The sequence below is a fragment of the Caretta caretta genome, chromosome 21, assembly GCF_965140235.1.
Source record: "Caretta caretta isolate rCarCar2 chromosome 21, rCarCar1.hap1, whole genome shotgun sequence".
NCBI classification, from domain to species: Eukaryota; Metazoa; Chordata; order Testudines; family Cheloniidae; genus Caretta; species Caretta caretta.
Window position 1 is genome coordinate 1,737,444 of NC_134226.1, and position 17,464 is coordinate 1,754,907.

The following is a 17,464-nucleotide window of genomic DNA, read 5'->3' on the forward strand; positions in this document are numbered from 1 at the left end:
TGGAATGCTTTGGTAGGTGGGGAAACAAAATTTGTTTATTGCACAACTGATGTTCAAAGGCAATCCAAACATTAAAAGTGTATCATACGAATCAATTTCTAATAATAATTAGAGACAGGCTATTTCAGAGAGAAGGAAGAGGGAATTCGGGTGTTACATTAGGACAAGTGCAAAATTATTTTCCTGATGTAAAACACTTCTAAAGAGAAGCCCTGGTCGGTTTCTGACAAAAGTTAATGTGGCATGACATAGCATGGCCTAGTAGCACATGTCAATAAGTGCACAGAGAGGGTCTATCCTGCTCCCAAAGTCATAGCAAAGCTCCCCTCAGCTCCAGTTGGCACAGTATAGGATCCTCAGATAGTTCCATGCAGATTACTTAGCCTCAAATTTCCCCTTAAAGGGCCCAATCCTGCAAGGTGCTGGCATCCTCAGCTCCCCACTGACTTGTGAGGTATGGCGCACCGGGCAGGATCAGGCTCAAATTACATGCGTTTCTAAAAGGATTTAAAGGAATAGATTCCACCACTATGCCCCACGCTACTGTGAAAAGGGGAGGTGGGGGAAGAGAGTGGCAATAACGGGCGAGTCCCTGGCCATGCGACTTCGTTCAAGAAGTCATAACGAGACAAAGAACATTGCTTAGGCCCAGGGTCCTCGCACCAACAATCCCTGACTCTGGTGACTCCTCCTTGCCATTTGTCTCCCTTCCCACCAAGTGGATCTATCGGGATCCACAGTGGGTTTAGAGAGTAAATCCTCTGGTTTCTTCTACTGGAGGAGGTCAAATCTCACTGGAGGAAATTATGAGGAAACTCCGCAAGTTTCAGTCTGCTGCATTTCCACTCCCTTGTCTCTGCACAAGCCATGCAGAGAAAAAATGTAGCTTTAACTTCAAAGACAGCCAGACTAATATGTTTCCAGTTTAGGTAAGAAGGAAGACTGGACCTCCAGAAAAGAAAACAGCTGAAAAACATTAAAGTTGTATGTTTCAATGGATTGTGTGAAATGTGGGCATTAATTCTGGATACTTGTGGGGAATGGAATCCAATTAGAAGAACAACAACAAACACTAAGCATAAAATGAAGAGGTTACACCAGCGCAGGGCTATATATGTAGATTTATGACATGTTCCCTGCATGATCTACAGGGGCCAACGGCCCACCTGCAACATTATTAAAGTGCTAGAAGAACTGGTGATGTGGAGAAACACTATGGGCAGGTCTACACTTAAAGTGGTGCAGTGGCAGAGCTGCACCCATGCAACTGTAGCACTTCAGTGAAGATGCTCCTACGCCAACAGGAGACTCTCCCCCATCGGCGCAGTTAATCCACCTCCACAAAAGAGGCAGCAGCTACGCCGACAGGAGAAGCCCTGTCATTTTCCTGTAGTACTTTCTACATGGGGCAGCGTTAGGTCAGTATAACGGATTTTTCACACCCCTGAGTGATGCAGTTATACTCATGGAAGTTTGTAGTGTAGACCTGGCCTATGATGCTAACTGATAACAACAACAACAGTCTAGAGACCAGGACGTTAGAGACTTGGAAATGGCAGAAGAAATGCAGGCTCAGTTTTTCCACTTTGAGGCTTTATGTCTCAAATGTAGGTAACAAATTATTCAGTGAATGGAGTGCCCCTAAGGAATCCTAAATGAATCACTGGTGGAAGAGAATGGCTCAAAGCTACACACTTGCTATTCTGTGGCCATAATTTTCTGGGATGGTCTGTTTGAACATTGTGTGACCCCAGGATACAGGTATTTGAAGGCAAACTTTTAAGTGCAACATAAATTAGCTTACATTATAAGATGTGCTGCCACACAAGAAGATCTTACCAGAGGATTTTAATCAAGCTGTAAGAAAGTTGAGAAAATAAACGTAAGTATTAGTAAAGATCTATGTCAACTTGGACTGACTAAGCTGCGGTGTCTAGAATCATCACATGGGAATGGAAAAGGCATCAAACCCAGCAGGCTGTATATTAGCATCAACCCAGATCTCGTACTCAGAAAAGCTGCTGAGTAAATCTGAGTTTTTATTACACACATCACAATGGCATATAGACACCGAATATAAGCAAGAATAGCATCAATTCTGCCTCACAGAAGAGCACAAGAGCTGCAGAGAGGCAAAGAATTATTGGATACATTAAAAAAAGCAGCTGATTACCTTTTTTGAGATGGGTGGCCCTGAATGGTACCTGTTATAGGTACATAGCCAGGACAACTGATGGGTTGTGTAGGTTTTCAATAGACAGCTGGTGTTTGGCTATCTTCAGTCTTTGCAAATATTTAAAAACAAATAGGGCATGCTCAGATACAGGAAAAATCCTTTTCATCAGCTGCTGTTGCTGTGAATAGCTCAGTCAATATGTTTGTAAGCACTTCTGATCCTGTTTGCCGATTCCTGTAATGCTCACCCTGAAGAATCAAAGATTTTTTAAAAATGTAATTGCAACTGATTGACATATGCCTGCTAGAAAGGCAGTTACTGATTGCTGTAGTTCTCACTCCACCACAGTTAAAAAGATGAACTAAGATTACTTGTCAAAATGAATGAAGGAGAAACCCAAACAAATACCCCTCAGCCATTCATTCTGGGGCAGACATTAAATGTCTGAAACGTGACGAAATAATCAGATACTTTTGGAAGCTGATAGATACCAAGCAAAGATAAAGGCCCATTCAGCCAATAAACTCCTGAAGCCAAGGTGGCCATAATGGTGGTAAGCAGCTTAAGAGTTCCTGAAAGCCCAACAAAAAGGGGTTCACTCATCAACTGCTGATCTTTAGATTTGCTTCTGACAGATACCAATGCAACCCTCAGGCTTCCAATATAAGAAACAGGAAGGAGCAATGCCAGACCAGTACCCCACTTTCTGCAATCACAGAAAGCTGGGCACGTGGGATACAACTCTGTGTTCCTTGCTTTAAGTGAAGGTGTGGCTAAAATGAGGGCTGACTAAAAGTGCAGTCTTCTTTCTTGGCAGACTTATTCCCTCTGTACAGTCCAGGTCATTCTACTGACTTCACTGGCCAGAATAAGGTTTTACTACTCTTTTCCCTGTTTAGCCTTGCAAAGCCTGTATAGGGATGAGAGAGGAGGCTGCATTCTGTTCTTACTCACCCATCATCCACCTAAGTGTTAGCTAAGTTCCAGTTGCAGAACGTTTGCTTCTGGGGATTACGCACAAACCAGAAAAAAGAAAACTAAGCAGTTTGATTTCCAGATTCTGGAGTGAATTGGGGATGCTGGCATTTAGAACAAAAAAAATGTTCTTACTTGTGAATTGATCTAACAAGGAGTCACTGAGGGCAAAATTCAACCCCATGCAGAGAATAATACAAGCCTTGCACTACTTTAGTCTCACTTAAGTGTTGAAAACATGGCTTACGAGGTGCACAGGCCTTGTACTACCTCACAGCAAAGGGGTGAACCTTACTTTATGATTCAAATACAGAACCCCATGATATAGCAGTGTTACACAGAAACCCTTCAGAATGCCATACTGATGGGGTGGCATCTTTTACCCTGTTGCGGTGGCATCAATGACTGCACAAGATACAAGACAATGGAGAGATTCAGACCCTTAAATCTCCTCAATTACCCTAAAGCATGTTGCGCACAGAAGTCCCTTACATTGTACAGTTCCTGAGCAATACGTTTCAGTTGTCAAGCCCCTTAGTCTTTGGTGAAAACACAGGTGCACAGACAATTCCCTGCATACACTCTTAATTATTTGAAAAACAAAACACTAGAAAGGTGCAGCAATTGGCACCATATGGGTGTTGTCTGACCATTTCAAATGCAAGCAAAAGGACAATCTATTTAGTAAATGTACAGAGCTATCACAGAATGACCTTTTCTTTCCGCCTACTGTGTCTAGGGCTTTATGTTAACCCCCTCAGCATGGCGTCTGAGTGCTTTGCAGAGGTGTCATAATTAGAATTGGCCAATAATGTGATTTTCCTCCCTAGTTCACCCAAGGCAAAATGAAAATGTGTTTTTAGAGAACTCTAAGTTTTATAGTTGAAAACAACCTTGTAAGTCATCTGTTCCCTCACAGGCTCTGCTGCACTCTCTATGCAGAGGATCATACTAAATCATAGAATCATAGAACCAGAAGGGACATTGAGAGGTCACCTAGTCCGCTCCCCTGCACTCATGGCTGGACTAATTATCTAGACCATCCCTGACAGGTGTTTATCTAACCTGCTCTTAAAAATCTCCAGTGATGGAGATCCCACAACCACCCTACGCAATTTATTCCAGTGCTTAACCACCCTGACAGGAAGATTTTCCTAAAGTCCAAACTAAACCGCCCTTGCTGCAATTTAAGCCCATTGCTTCTTGTCCTGTGCTCAGAGGTTAAGAAAATCAATTTTTCTTCCTCCTCCTTATAACAACCTTTTACATACTTGAAAAAGTATGCCCCCTCTCAGTCTTCTCTTTTGCAGACTAAAACCCAATATTTTCAATATTCCCTCATAGGTCATGTTTTCTAGACCTTTAATCATTTTTGTTGCTCTTCTCTGAACTTTCTCCAATTTGTCCACATCTTTCCTGAAATGTGGTGGCCAGAACTGGACACAATACTCCAGTTGAGGCCTAATCAGCGCGGAGCAGAGCAGAAGAATTACTTTTTGTGTCTTGCTTACAACACTCCTGTTAATACATCCCAGAAGGATGTTCACTTTTTTTTTGCAACAGCGTTACACTGTTGATTCATATTTAGCTTGTGGTTCACTATGATCCCCCGATCCCTTTTTGCAGTACTCCTTCCTAGGCAGTCATTTCCCATTTTGTACGTGTGCAACTGATTGTTCCTTCCTAAATGGAGTACTTTGCATTTGTCTGTATTGAATTTCATCCTATTTACTTCAGACCATTTCTCCAGTTTGTCCAGATCATTTTGAATTTTAATCCTATCCTCCAAAGCACTTGCAACCCCTCCCAGCTTGGTATCACCCACAAAATTTATAACTTTTTAACGTTTACTCTCTATGCCATTATCTAAATCATTGATGAAGATATTGAATAGAACTGGACCCAGAACAGATCCATGCGGGACCCCACTCATTATGCACTTCCAGCATGACTCTGAACCACTGATGATTACTCTCTGGGAATGGTTTTCCAACCAGTTTTGCACCTACCTTATAGTAGCTCCATCTAGGTTGGATTTCCCTAGTTGATTTATGAGAAGGTCATGTGGGACAGTATCAAAAGGTTTACTAAAATCAAAATATACCATGTCTACCGCTATCCACAAGGCTTGTTACCCTGTCAAAGAAAGCTATCAGGTTGGTTTGACACTATTTGTTTTGACAAATCCATGCTGACTTACTTATCACCTTATTATCTTCTAGATGTTTGCAAACTGATTGCTTAATTATTTGCTCCATTATCTTTCCAGGTCCAGAAGTTAAGATGACTGGCCTGTAATTCCCCAGGTTGTCCTTATTTCCCATTTTATAGATGAGCACTATATTTGTCCTTTTCCAGTCTTCTGGAATCTCTCCATGACTTCTCAAAGATAATCTCTAATGGCTCAGATATCTCCGCAATCAGCTCCTTGAGTATTCTGGGATGTATTTCATCAGGCCCTGGTGACTTGAAGACATCTGATTTGTCCAAGTAATTTGTAACTTGTTCTTTCCCTATTGTAGCCTCTTCTGGTCCTACCTCATTTTCAGTGGCATTCACTATGTTAGATGTCCAATCACCACCAACCTTCTTGGTGAAAACTGAAACAAAAGTCATTAAGGACCTCTGCCATTTCCGCATTTTCTGTTATTTTCCCCCTCTCATTGAGTAATGGGCCTACCCTATCCTTGGTCTTCCTCTTGCTTCTAATGTATTTGTACAATGTTTTCTTGTTACCCTTTATGTCTCTAGCTAGTTTTGTGCCTTGGCCTTTCAAATTTTGTCCCTACAAACTTGTGTTATTTGTTTATATTCATCTTTTGTAATTTGACCTCGTTTCCACTTTTTGTAGGACTCTTTTTTGAATTTCATATAATTGAAGATCTCCTGGTTAAGCCAGGCTGGTCTCTTGCCATACTTCCTATCTTTCCTACGCAGTGGAATAGTTTCCTCTTGTGCCCTTAATAATGTCGCTTTGAAAAACTGTCACCTGTTTTCTGTTGTTTTTCCCCTTAGACTTGATTCCCATGGAATCTTATGTACCAACTTCCTGAGTTTGCTAAAGTCAGCCTTCTTGAAATCCACTGTCTTTATTTTGCTGTTCTCCCTCCTACCATTCCTTAGAATCATGAACTCTATACTTTCATGATAACTTTCAACCAAGCTGCCTTTCACTTTTAAATTCTCAACTAGTTCCTCCCTATTTGTCAAAATCAAATCTAGATGTAAATGTAAATATTCATGAATACTTTCTCTAGCCTGCTTCTGAATATTTATAGTCAGGATATAGGCGCTTCCAAGGCTGCCTTCAGGAGACTAGTCCATGTTCTAGAGGAACAGCCGTGTTAGTCTGTATTCGCAAAAAGAAAAGGAGTACTTGTGGCACCTTAGAGACTAACCAATTTATTTGAGCATGAGCTTTCGTGAGCTACAGCTCACTTCATCAGATGTTTACCGTGGAAACTGCAGCAGACTTTATATACACACAGAGAATATGAAACAATACCTCACGAAAGCTCATGCTCAAATAAATTGGTTAGTCTCTAAGGTGCCACAAGTACTCCTTTTCTTTTAGTCCATGTTCTAACTCTTTATGAAAACTTTCCTAATCTCAGCTTATTAATTTCCCCTTAAGGAATTTCTTCTCATTATTCATCATTCTCCTTGCCTTCACCATCCTGAACAGGAGGACTGGTTGGTCCATCAACACCTACTAGCCAAGAAGGGCAGGGATTCAACCTTGTTCTGGGTGTCCCTAAACCTGGCTGCCAGAAGCTGGGACTTGATGACAGGGGAAGGATCACTTGATAAATTGCCCTGTTCTGTTCATTCCCCCTGAAGCATCTGGCACCAGCCACTGTCAGAAGACAGGATACTGGCTAGTTGGACCATTGGTCTGACCCATTTTGGCCATTCTTACAGGTGTTTGCCTTTCTCAACCCTGATACCTTTCAGAAATCTATAAGGCTTTCATCATGTCACTTCTTCCTATCCTCTTTTCCCATCAATACACATGCAGTTCTCTTCTTCTATCTGCATATGTCAAGCCGCTGTGAGGATGTATTTCTTGTATTGTATCCATCAGCTGCAAAGAGGCTGTGTCAGCAATAGCAAGTAGGACAAGCTAGTGCACAGCACAGGAGAGCTCTACTGCTTCATATATTGCAGGTCTCAGTACTCTAAAGCAGTGATGGGCCCATGTTGCAAAGTTTGCATGCAGATCCAGATGTTCCTATAGTTTGAGGGTTGTTTGGATGTGGGCTCATGGTACAGGCCCCATCTTTACCTCTGACAGCTGTTGCCTCAACCTTCTGCATTGTTCAGGCAACTGCAAGCTCAAAAAGCACCCTCTGATATCTGTAATGAAATCCAATGGTTTTGCATTTTCAGATATTTGACAGACTTTGAACGGAGAATTTAAAATCCTTATTATGTATATCAGGTTACAATACAACATGATGGTTTCTGGAGTAAGAGTTAATTCAGGAGTGGAAGCTGAACATCCATCAATTCTGTGCATTTCATATATTAGCAGAACAGATGCTGAAGAACCATAACTGTTTTGCATTAAAACAAACAATCTATATTTCTGAGGTTTTGGAGTTTATCCACTGTAAAATGGAGCTCTACTTCAGAGGGTTAGATTTTCCCAATACAGGAAACACAATAAATGCTAGAGAATTGGGATTTTTTCCCTCACTACTTTACACATTTAGGCAAAGCTTTTTATAAATTCTATATCTGACACTGTTTATATTTCTTGACATTCTCTTGAGTTTTTTTGTCTTAATTTGAAAATACTTAGGGACCAAAAGGTAAATCCAGCCCTAGAATAAAAGCAGGTAAACTTCCATTAAGTTAATGGAGTAGGACCTGCATATGCCAGGGATGAATTTTGCCCTATTATAACCCATTAAATTATTAATATGTAGAGAGAAAGTACTTACCTTCTCTTGGATCGAAAAATAAGAGCATGAACTGCACTTTGGCTGGGATATGACTTTGACTATACTGTGCTCTACCAGGTGGGTGATTATTAGTTGAGAAATTGTGAGTAAAAGCTATGAATAGAGGTTATGAGGTAGCAGAAAGAGACTGAATGCATCCGATGAAGTGAGCTGTAGCTCATGAAAGCTTATGCTCAAATAAATTTGTTAGTTTCTCAGGTGCCACAAGTACTCCTTTTCTTTTTGCGAATACAGACTAACTTCGGCTGCTACTCTGAAACCTATCAGAAAGAGATTATTGTTTTCATGGTACAGTTAGGTTGGGGTTGCACTCAACACTCTTAGAAGCCCTTCTTTTATCTAGCAAGCAAATAAAGAGAGTGCTGATGTTCCTATTACAAATACTGCCTCTAAAAGCAGTCCTGCAACCACTTAAATTACTTGAAACAAGACTGAGGCAAGCCGTAACTCTTGGCCTGGATGTAGAATGGGTTCGTTAATACAATGTTAATTTCAGTGGTCTCAGAGTTTATCATATTTTTCTTTGTCTGTTAAGTTCAATAGTTTCCTTGTATTTTTTTAAGTTTACTTTAGTTCCTGATCATCATTTACTGAAATCCCCTGCTCTAACCTTTCTCCAGCATCAGCCTATTTCTCTACAGCATGCTCGAGAAGCAGGGTTTGCATTTTTAAGCAGTTTAGCAGTAAGTGGTTTTACATCATTAATGGGATCTGAGCAATCTTCATGAAACCTGACAAGTTTACCAGTTTTATTCACATGGATTGGGGTGGATCAAATACCCCCATAGTATATCCAGTTTCCTCCCAATAACTGTAATCCACTGTTCCATTCTCCTAAAGAGCCAGCCTGTCCCATTCCCACCACGCTACTGTGTTTTCCCAATCATTCCACTACTCCGAACTGGACATCAGTTAAAGAAGCAGTGAAGTGCCTGGAGAAATGTAATAAATTAGCATTTAGAGGAGCAGACTAAGATCACAGAGCAGAGCTACAAAAGACATATTTATGTATAGAATTAAACTTCCTTACAGAATACCGAAAGAAAAGTCTGTTCTCCAAGACCAGATGCCCACTCCGATAATTACTGCCTACCCCTCTTGCAGGCTTTGGTCCTTTAGGTAATTACAAGACTATCACACTCAGTCTCTTCAGAGAGAAACAATTTTCCATCACGACTGACCAGAGATGGATTTTAACCAGGTGCACAGAGCTGAGCAACTCTGTGTCCAATCCCCTCCGATTGTACAATTGGAACTGGAAGAGGAGAATGACAATGGAGGAAAAGATTTGAGCTATAATTATAATTTGCCAATTGATTTTATTTATTTCTAGAGATCAGTTTCTTGTCCTGAGAGGACGAATAAACCAAAACAAGTCCAGTAAATTAAGTGAAACTAATGAATAGGGAAAAAAGTGAATTATTGCATTTTATTAGGAGAGGGAATTTGCTTTTGACAAACATAAGTACTGTTTAACTTATTCTACTTTGTAATACTGTACAAGTGTTAAGTTGTCCCCTCTACTGTGATTAACAGTATAGTATTTTTACCATATTTAGACCTGTCTAGCACTTGTCAGTAAGGGTAGACTTTTTTTTTTTTTAAGATTTGTTATTTAAAGAGTTATATTTATACAACTTTAAAACAAAATAACATATCTTAATACAAAGAATACGCAAGAAATAATCTTTACCCATTAGGAACTTTTGAAGGAAACGGATTTGATAGTTCTTTTTAAATTATTCTGTAGAAATGTGTGTGCAGTTAAAACACAGGAGCCAAAACAAGCTGTTCTTCTGTAACGTGTTTTCTGGGAAAGAAATAAGCTCAGTTTTGGAACAGTATCAGAGGAGAAGGTTGTTCCAATAGGTTTTGCATCACTACCCAAAGTACTGCTGTAGGTCTAAAATGAGGAGCTTTTAGAATCTGGAAAAAAAATTGGCAAACGAGAGAAACAGGAAATTTGGGAAGATAGGAAGGATTGCAAGTTAGACTAAAAGTGTTTAGGGGCAAGAACCTCTATGGCTGTACAATACATGGTACAGCCAGAACCTGAGCTCAATTGGGGTCTTTCGGTGCTACTATAATATAAATAATAAATAGTTTGAGCAGATGCCTTTCCTAACTTGATTTGAAACATGTTCAAAAGACTGGATAGAGTCCAAACTCTTCCCCTTCCTGGGGATTGGCTTTACTAATAAAGAAATTAACATTACATTCATCATGGTCTTCTCTTGCAGGCTTGGCTGTTTCTAGGGTCCCTCCTTCCTTCTTGCGCAGCCCAAGTACGCTAGATCTTCTCTCCCTCCAGCTTGCTAGTATCTCCTCCTTTATATCTGAAAGAAGTTACAAGTGAGCCTTAGTGAGTCAGGAGAATGCACTTAACCCTTTCCCAGCAGAGTCACCCCTGCTAACAGGGTGGGATATTTCAGGCTAACATTGTCAGTAAAATCCAGATATACACAACACAGCAAGTAATATGAACACAAAATAAATGATAAAACTTTTTAAAGAAAGCTTTCCCCAGCCATAATTACAGCTCATATTGAAATAAGCTGCTTGCACTGTCATCTTAAATTAGTTTGCATTTTAGTACAAGAAGCTATATAATGAACACAGATGGAATTGACTTCACCTTAAGGCAGGAACATCTAGATAATGTTATCATAGCTTAAGGCTTGTTGAGAAATTTGCTTAAGAGAAAAAAAGCTTTGTAGGAAGATTTAGTTTGTTCTGTCTTGCTACTCAACAAGTCATCAGAAAGCAAAAGGAGTACAAGAATTAGGGCACCAATTCACTTTCCAAAATTACCTCTCTGAAAGTGCAGGCTCTTGCCTATTAATGATGCTGCTCTAAATTAACCCCAGGAGTTGGGTGGTTGTTCCACTCAGAAAGATTAAACTGTATCTCAACAAGCTAGTCACATGTTGCTCTATCACCTAACCTCAGCAATAGTGCCGAGATATTGAAAGGCAACAACAAAATGAGTCATTTTCTAATCCCTTGCTCGACTTTACAAGCGATTTGCACCCAATGAGCCTTTTAAAAAAGGGACCAATTTGTGACACGAGTTAACTGTAAAAGAACAGTAGAAACACAGTTGCTCCAGCATTGCTAAGTCAAAGATGCCACTTTCATAGCTACTAAGGAGGCTGGTTCTTATAAAGTACGTTCTAGGCAACGGTGTATTGTACCATGCTGGATTTCACTGTAAGCTCTAGAAAAGTGCATTCTCTACCAGGGCAATCTCTGAAAGAGGTAGTACATTTAAAGATTGTTCTAACACAGTTTAACCATATTTCTGGGAGTGCTAAAACACCATTCTCTAATATGTTTAAGCTTGTCCACAGAGGCAAATGCTGTAGTAGCCATGTGACTTAAAATATGGTCAAAATGTGTTGAAGTAATTCATATTTGTGATGTAGATGAGGGACCTTTCTCCAGGGAGGCAAGTCAGACAGGACACTGGACTTGGACTCAGGAAGGCTGGGTTCAACTCCTTGCTCAGTGGCATGCTTCCTATGTGACCATTAGCAAATTAACATTTAATCTCTCTACATCAATTTTCCCATCTACAGAATGGGGATAATACTTCCCTACTTCAGTGGGTACATGAGTGCTAGGCTAGCATACCAATCCACTAGAACACAACATGATCACGTAGGAGGGCAGGCGTCAATGCAGTGCTCTGTTAGGAAGTGGTCTACGCTACAAGAAAGTTTTAGAACCGCAATTAAACCTGTTTTTTAATACAGAGCTTCAAGCACTGCCCTCAGGAGACCTCCATAGATTCTAGCTGTTCTTATGCAGTTTAAAAAAAAAAAAAAGACATACTTCAGTTAAGAACAGAGGCAAGTGTGCTTAAATTATTAATGTTTACTTGCTGCAGACCACTGGATAATTAGGAAATGAAAGCTTTGCATATTTTCAAGGCTCTTACTGTGCAGCCCTAATGGCTGAGAGTCCATTTGTACCGAACAAAAATCTGAATCTTTCCATTATACCTCAATTGCTTTTCAGGCAAATATCTCCAACTACCCTTTCAATTATTTGTTTGACGGTACAAATCAGTATAGATCCGACTGGGGTGAAAGACATGGACTCAAGATCTGGACTGACTTTGTGCATCTGCCACAGACAGCCTTCATATTTTGAAGTGCTCAGATATAACAGTACCCACTGCCATAGGATAGCTTATAAACAACACAGAAGTCAATTTTCAGTGGGTTTAAGAGGTTCTCTCAAATTCAGAGACTATCTGAAAATGTCAGCTGTAGCATCAAAGAACATGGTCAAAGCATCTTTTCCTAATTTTTTTTAAATCCCTTGTTTACAACAACTTTCCATAAAATGTAATCACGCTTTTCCTCTACAGCTTGTAGGGCAAAAATGTAGCTGGAAACCTATGGCAGCTCACTGACTGACGGGAGTTTCCATTAAAAGCTGCAAAGGTAAATTAATGGAGGAGGGAAGATTTGAAATTAAGAGGTAGGATGTCTGTGTAGATTCCACCACGTTTGGCTGAGCAATGAACCTTCTTTAGACATAGGATTTACCCTAGTAATTCGGATCTGTTCGACCCACAATCCAGAAGTAGCTCTGCAGCTTATCGAGTGGGATTTTCCATTCTTAGACTTGCATCCTTTCTCCAGATAAATTGCCCCATGTACTTTTTCGTTTAAAAATAATTATGCTCATGACAAACAGAAAATAGATTCTCTGGACGGTTAGAAATAGCGAAACTAATGTTTGTAAAGTAACATGTATTGTTATATGTCAAAACATTGCTTCTACCTCTGTTTTTAAGACTGCTTTGGAACAAATGAGATGTAATATGTGGTTCCACAGGTTTTCCATTGTGAAAACCATTTTACCGTTTAGAGCTGGTTTCTTTTGCAGTCATTAATGAATAATGACAATAATAATAATAATCTTCAAAGCTCACAATGCTAGAACCAACCTTTCCTCTGAGCTTATAATTAAGATGTCAGAATTAATTTGTCTCAGAAAGTTGAGATTTTTTTCTGATTGATTCTAAACTCAATTTTATAGATATCAATCCTCAGCTCTTCTACATTAGCTGTACAGCTAATCTTCACCGTAAAGAACAAAGCACTGGAGTGGAAACAAGGATCTGTTTGTTCTTTTGATTTATGTAGATGTCAATCTGAAAATGTCAGACCTTTAAAAAAAATCATTCTTGTTAAAAGAAAAAATCTGCAATCAACAAGGACACAAAGAACCTCCACTTTCTTAGACACGTTAAATGATTTTGTTGCAGACTAAAAGAATACGGTCATCTGGGCTTATTTTTTATAGTTATTTCCATGTTCTATATTCATTCTGAGAGTCTCTTTCTCTTAGGAATTCATGAAGAGCTATTCAGCATAGTATGTAGGGTCTATACAACTAAACTAAGACACATACAAGACAGACAAAAGTGGGTTCTGCTCCCATCTTTCTGGGGTTTAGCTGCTTGCACTTGGATCTTCATGGTTCTGACCAGACATTTTTATATTCATAATATATCTATTGAAATATTATTGGGCCAGATCCTCAGCTGGCATAAGCTGCTCCATGGCACTTAATAGTTCAATAACTAAATGAACTCTGAATCCATGAGAGATTTTAGGAAGTGGTGTAATTGCACACTTTGAGGTGGGAATATTCTTGTTTCACTTTTGCTGGGTTAGTTATTTGTTCTCAGTATAGCTGAGGGAACACAAGAATGGTAAATAGGGATTGAAAATTATGGTTCATCGTTTAATGGAGATGAAAGGGATACATAGTAAGAGAGGCAGCTTGGTTCAGCAGATATGGCTCCTGAGCCTAGTTCAGTGTCCTGTGTTTACTTCTAGCTCTGCCAGTGACCTGCACTAACACTTTGGGCAAGTCACTTCTCTCTCTGCCTGTTTCCCTCACCCTCTCATCTTGAAAATGGGGATGAAGATACCTGCCTTCCTTTGCAGAGCACTTTGACGTCTGCAGATGAAAAGATCTATATAAGAATTGAGTATTGTTGTTATTCCATGTTTTATGTTCAGTGATATTCCTTGGACCATCTATGAAATTGCACACTTTCTACTCTCCTCTTATGAGCACTTGCATTCTACTTAAAACTACTCATGTAATAGCCTTAACTTAATTGCAGTCATGAACCCTTTTCATTGTAAATACTGTGCAATCACATTCTTATGCGCCTGTACTTCTGCTAATCTCAGTCATTTGATTTCCCTGGGTGATCCTGAAAGGTTACTAGCTCTTTCTTACACATTTATTAAGGAAATGACTTTTGTTGTATAATGCTGGAAAAAACAAACTCTCTTTATACCATAAAATCCTGACTATGAATCAGACTTCACAGAAAATCTCCATCTCTGCTCCTTTCACCATTCTGGGTCAATTGTTCATCAGTGATTTTTTTCCTCTAGAATTTGGAATTCATCTCAACATTCACTCCTTCAAACAGTGCAGACTACTGCACTCTGAACACTTCTAACTAAGCCTCTGTCCTTTTCAGAGTGGGGAGCTTTCATTCACAGTTTCTTTATTCTGTCAAATATGAGGTCCCAAATGACATGACATATTATCACAATTTATGTTCTTAATATCAGACCTCAAGAAAATTCCCTGTGAGCAGTGTTAACCAAACAGCCAATTACTGTCATTTTCCTTTGTCCAAATGTTTTTCTAGCTAGACCTTAAAATACTCCATGAACGGGACAAATGTTACTATAGCCATACAGGTATACAATGGGTTTTGGATCAGCCCCTGTGAAGTCAAAGGGAGTTCAGGACCACATAGCTAGTCAATGGCAGAACTATGAGTTCCTGGATCCCTTTCTGTTGCTCAGTCCACTAAAACAAGACAAAAAAATAAGACAAGCAGATGGAGAAAGAGACAGACCTAACTGATCTGATCTACCGAAGGAGTCCATGCACACAACTGAGAAAACTTAACAGTTGACACATAAAAATCCACTTGCCCATCTAAAACTCAAAGCCAAGGGTATTTCTGCCATGTTGTTGTAGCTGTGTTGGTCCCAGGATTCTAGAGACACAAGTTGTGTAAGCTCAAAAGTTTGTCTCTTCCACCAGAAGAAGTTGGTCCTCACTCATCTTGTCTCTCCAAGGGCATTTTTAAGCATTTGGTTCTGGATTTGTTCAGTGCTTAAATGTCTTTTAAGAGACCCAACAATTTAACATTTCAAAATCCCTTCTCCCTGCCGCATTCAATGCTTGTTTTCAAAGTAATGTAAAGATCAAAATGGAAGCCCATAATTTTGCTAAGGTCAGGAAGGCTGAGCCAGTGGTCACAAGTCCATAAGAAAAGAGAAGGTCAGCTATTGAATGGATACTCTGCGAGCATTGGTTTGCTTGGATAATCTAATGCGGCACGCGAGGGGAAGCAGTAACTCATAGACAGAAGAACATGAAGGCAGACCACTATAACTAAGGACATATCTCCACAGCATGACTAGACAGACACAGAAGAAACCTAAAATCATAGAATCATAGAATATCAGGGTTGGAAGGGACCCCTGAAGGTCATCTAGTCCAACCCCCTGCTCGAAGCAGGACCAATTCCCAGTTAAATCATCCCAGCCAGGGCTTTGTCAAGCCTGACCTTAAAAACTTCTAAGGAAGGAGATTCTACCACCTCCCTAGGTAACGCATTCCAGTGTTTCACCACCCTCTTAGTGAAAAAGTTTTTCCTAATATCCAATCTAAACCTCCCCCACTGCAACTTGAGACCATTACTCCTCGTTCTGTCATCTGCTACCATTGAGAACAGTCTAGAGCCATCCTCTTTGGAACCCCCTTTCAGGTAGTTGAAAGCAGCTATCAAATCCCCCCTCATTCTTCTCTTCTGCAGGCTAAACAATCCCAGCTCCCTCAGCCTCTCCTCATAAGTCATGTGTTCTAGACCCCTAATCATTTTTGTTGCCCTTCGCTGGACTCTCCAATTTATCCACATCCTTCTTGTAGTGTGGGGCCCAAAACTGGACACAGTACTCCAGATGAGGCCTCACCAATGTCGAATAGAGGGGAACGATCACGTCCCTCGATCTGCTCGCTATGCCCCTACTTATACATCCCAAAATGCCATTGGCCTTCTTGGCAACAAGGGCACACTGCTGACTCATATCCAGCTTCTCGTCCACTGTCACCCCTAGGTCCTTTTCCGCAGAACTGCTGCCTAGCCATTCGGTCCCTAGTCTGTAGCGGTGCATTGGGTTCTTCCGTCCTAAGTGCAGGACCCTGCACTTATCCTTATTGAACCTCATCAGATTTCTTTTGGCCCAATCCTCCAATTTGTCTAGGTCCTTCTGTATCCTATCCCTCCCCTCCAGCGTATCTACCACTCCTCCCAGTTTAGTATCATCCGCAAATTTGCTGAGAGTGCAATCCACACCATCCTCCAGATCATTTATGAAGATATTGAACAAAACCGGCCCCAGGCCCCTGCATATGTATCTACATGCACGCACCTTTCCTATCATGGCAAATGTGTGAAATGTGCTCCAAGGAAAAAGGCAGCTCTGAGATTACATTTTAACATATCTCCCTTCGTACACCACAGTCACGCTGTCAGTCTTGCTGGGAGGGAAAGAGACAAGCAACTATGTAAACCCAAGCACAGCCGAGTCCTGGGTCAATGATACTCTTTGAATAGGAAATGCTTTTGTGTTGTAATGTCTTTCCTTAGCTGGAATCTAGCATGCACTTTCCAGGTAGGTCCCTTTGTCTAATCTAGATGGGTTGACTAGTCCCCACCCCACCCAACAGCCTCATGCTGCTGCTAACAGATCAACCCTTAAGAGCATCATCCAGGTTACTACTCTCCATTGCAGAGGCAGCAGCCAAATCTTGCTCACTTCAGCCACTCATCCCTGCAGGACCATGCCTAGCCTCCAGTGACAGCTGCCATCCAGCTTCCCAGCCTCTCCTCATTAACACTCCCTGCTGTGTCCTTTACGGTCTTTCAACTTCTTGCTCCCCATTCGTCCTACCTCTTGGCCCCAGTTAGACAGTGACCGAGCAGCGCCATTCTCATGACTCCAGCTGTGTCTCTGCAAGCCTTACGAGTCTGGGCTGAGCACAGGCCACTAGGATCACGTATCTGTAATGTGGCCAGATGATTTTTAAACCTGAATCCCTGGAGGGAGCAGGATACATCACCTTCAGTATGTTTTTTAATTATAGTTGACGGAAAAATCTTGTGCCATTAAAGATTGAATTTATTATATGGACGTCCAAACACCAAAGTAACCTAATTCCTTCAATCTACTTTCTGCTGTCTCATACCCTGTGGGAATGTGGCAAGATATTACCCGTCTAGGCA

At 40.6% G+C, this 17,464-nt stretch overlaps 1 protein-coding gene across 2 annotated transcripts in view; it reads right to left on the reverse strand.

Moving 5' to 3' along the window:
- Positions 1 to 2,281: 2,281 nt before the first annotated feature.
- LRIG2 (leucine rich repeats and immunoglobulin like domains 2) overlaps positions 2,282 to 17,464 on the reverse strand; it is a 143,779-nt gene continuing 128,596 nt past the window's right edge. Inside the window, exons 21-22 of one of the 2 annotated variants that reach the window (XR_007353467.2) lie at positions 10,335 to 10,454; positions 2,282 to 2,424 (exon numbers count right to left, since the gene is read on the reverse strand). The gene's annotated coding sequence lies outside the window, so the exon portion shown is untranslated. Of the gene's footprint in view, positions 2,425 to 9,800; positions 10,455 to 17,464 lie in introns of those variants that run through there. The other variant, XR_007353466.2, reaches the window with a different exon arrangement.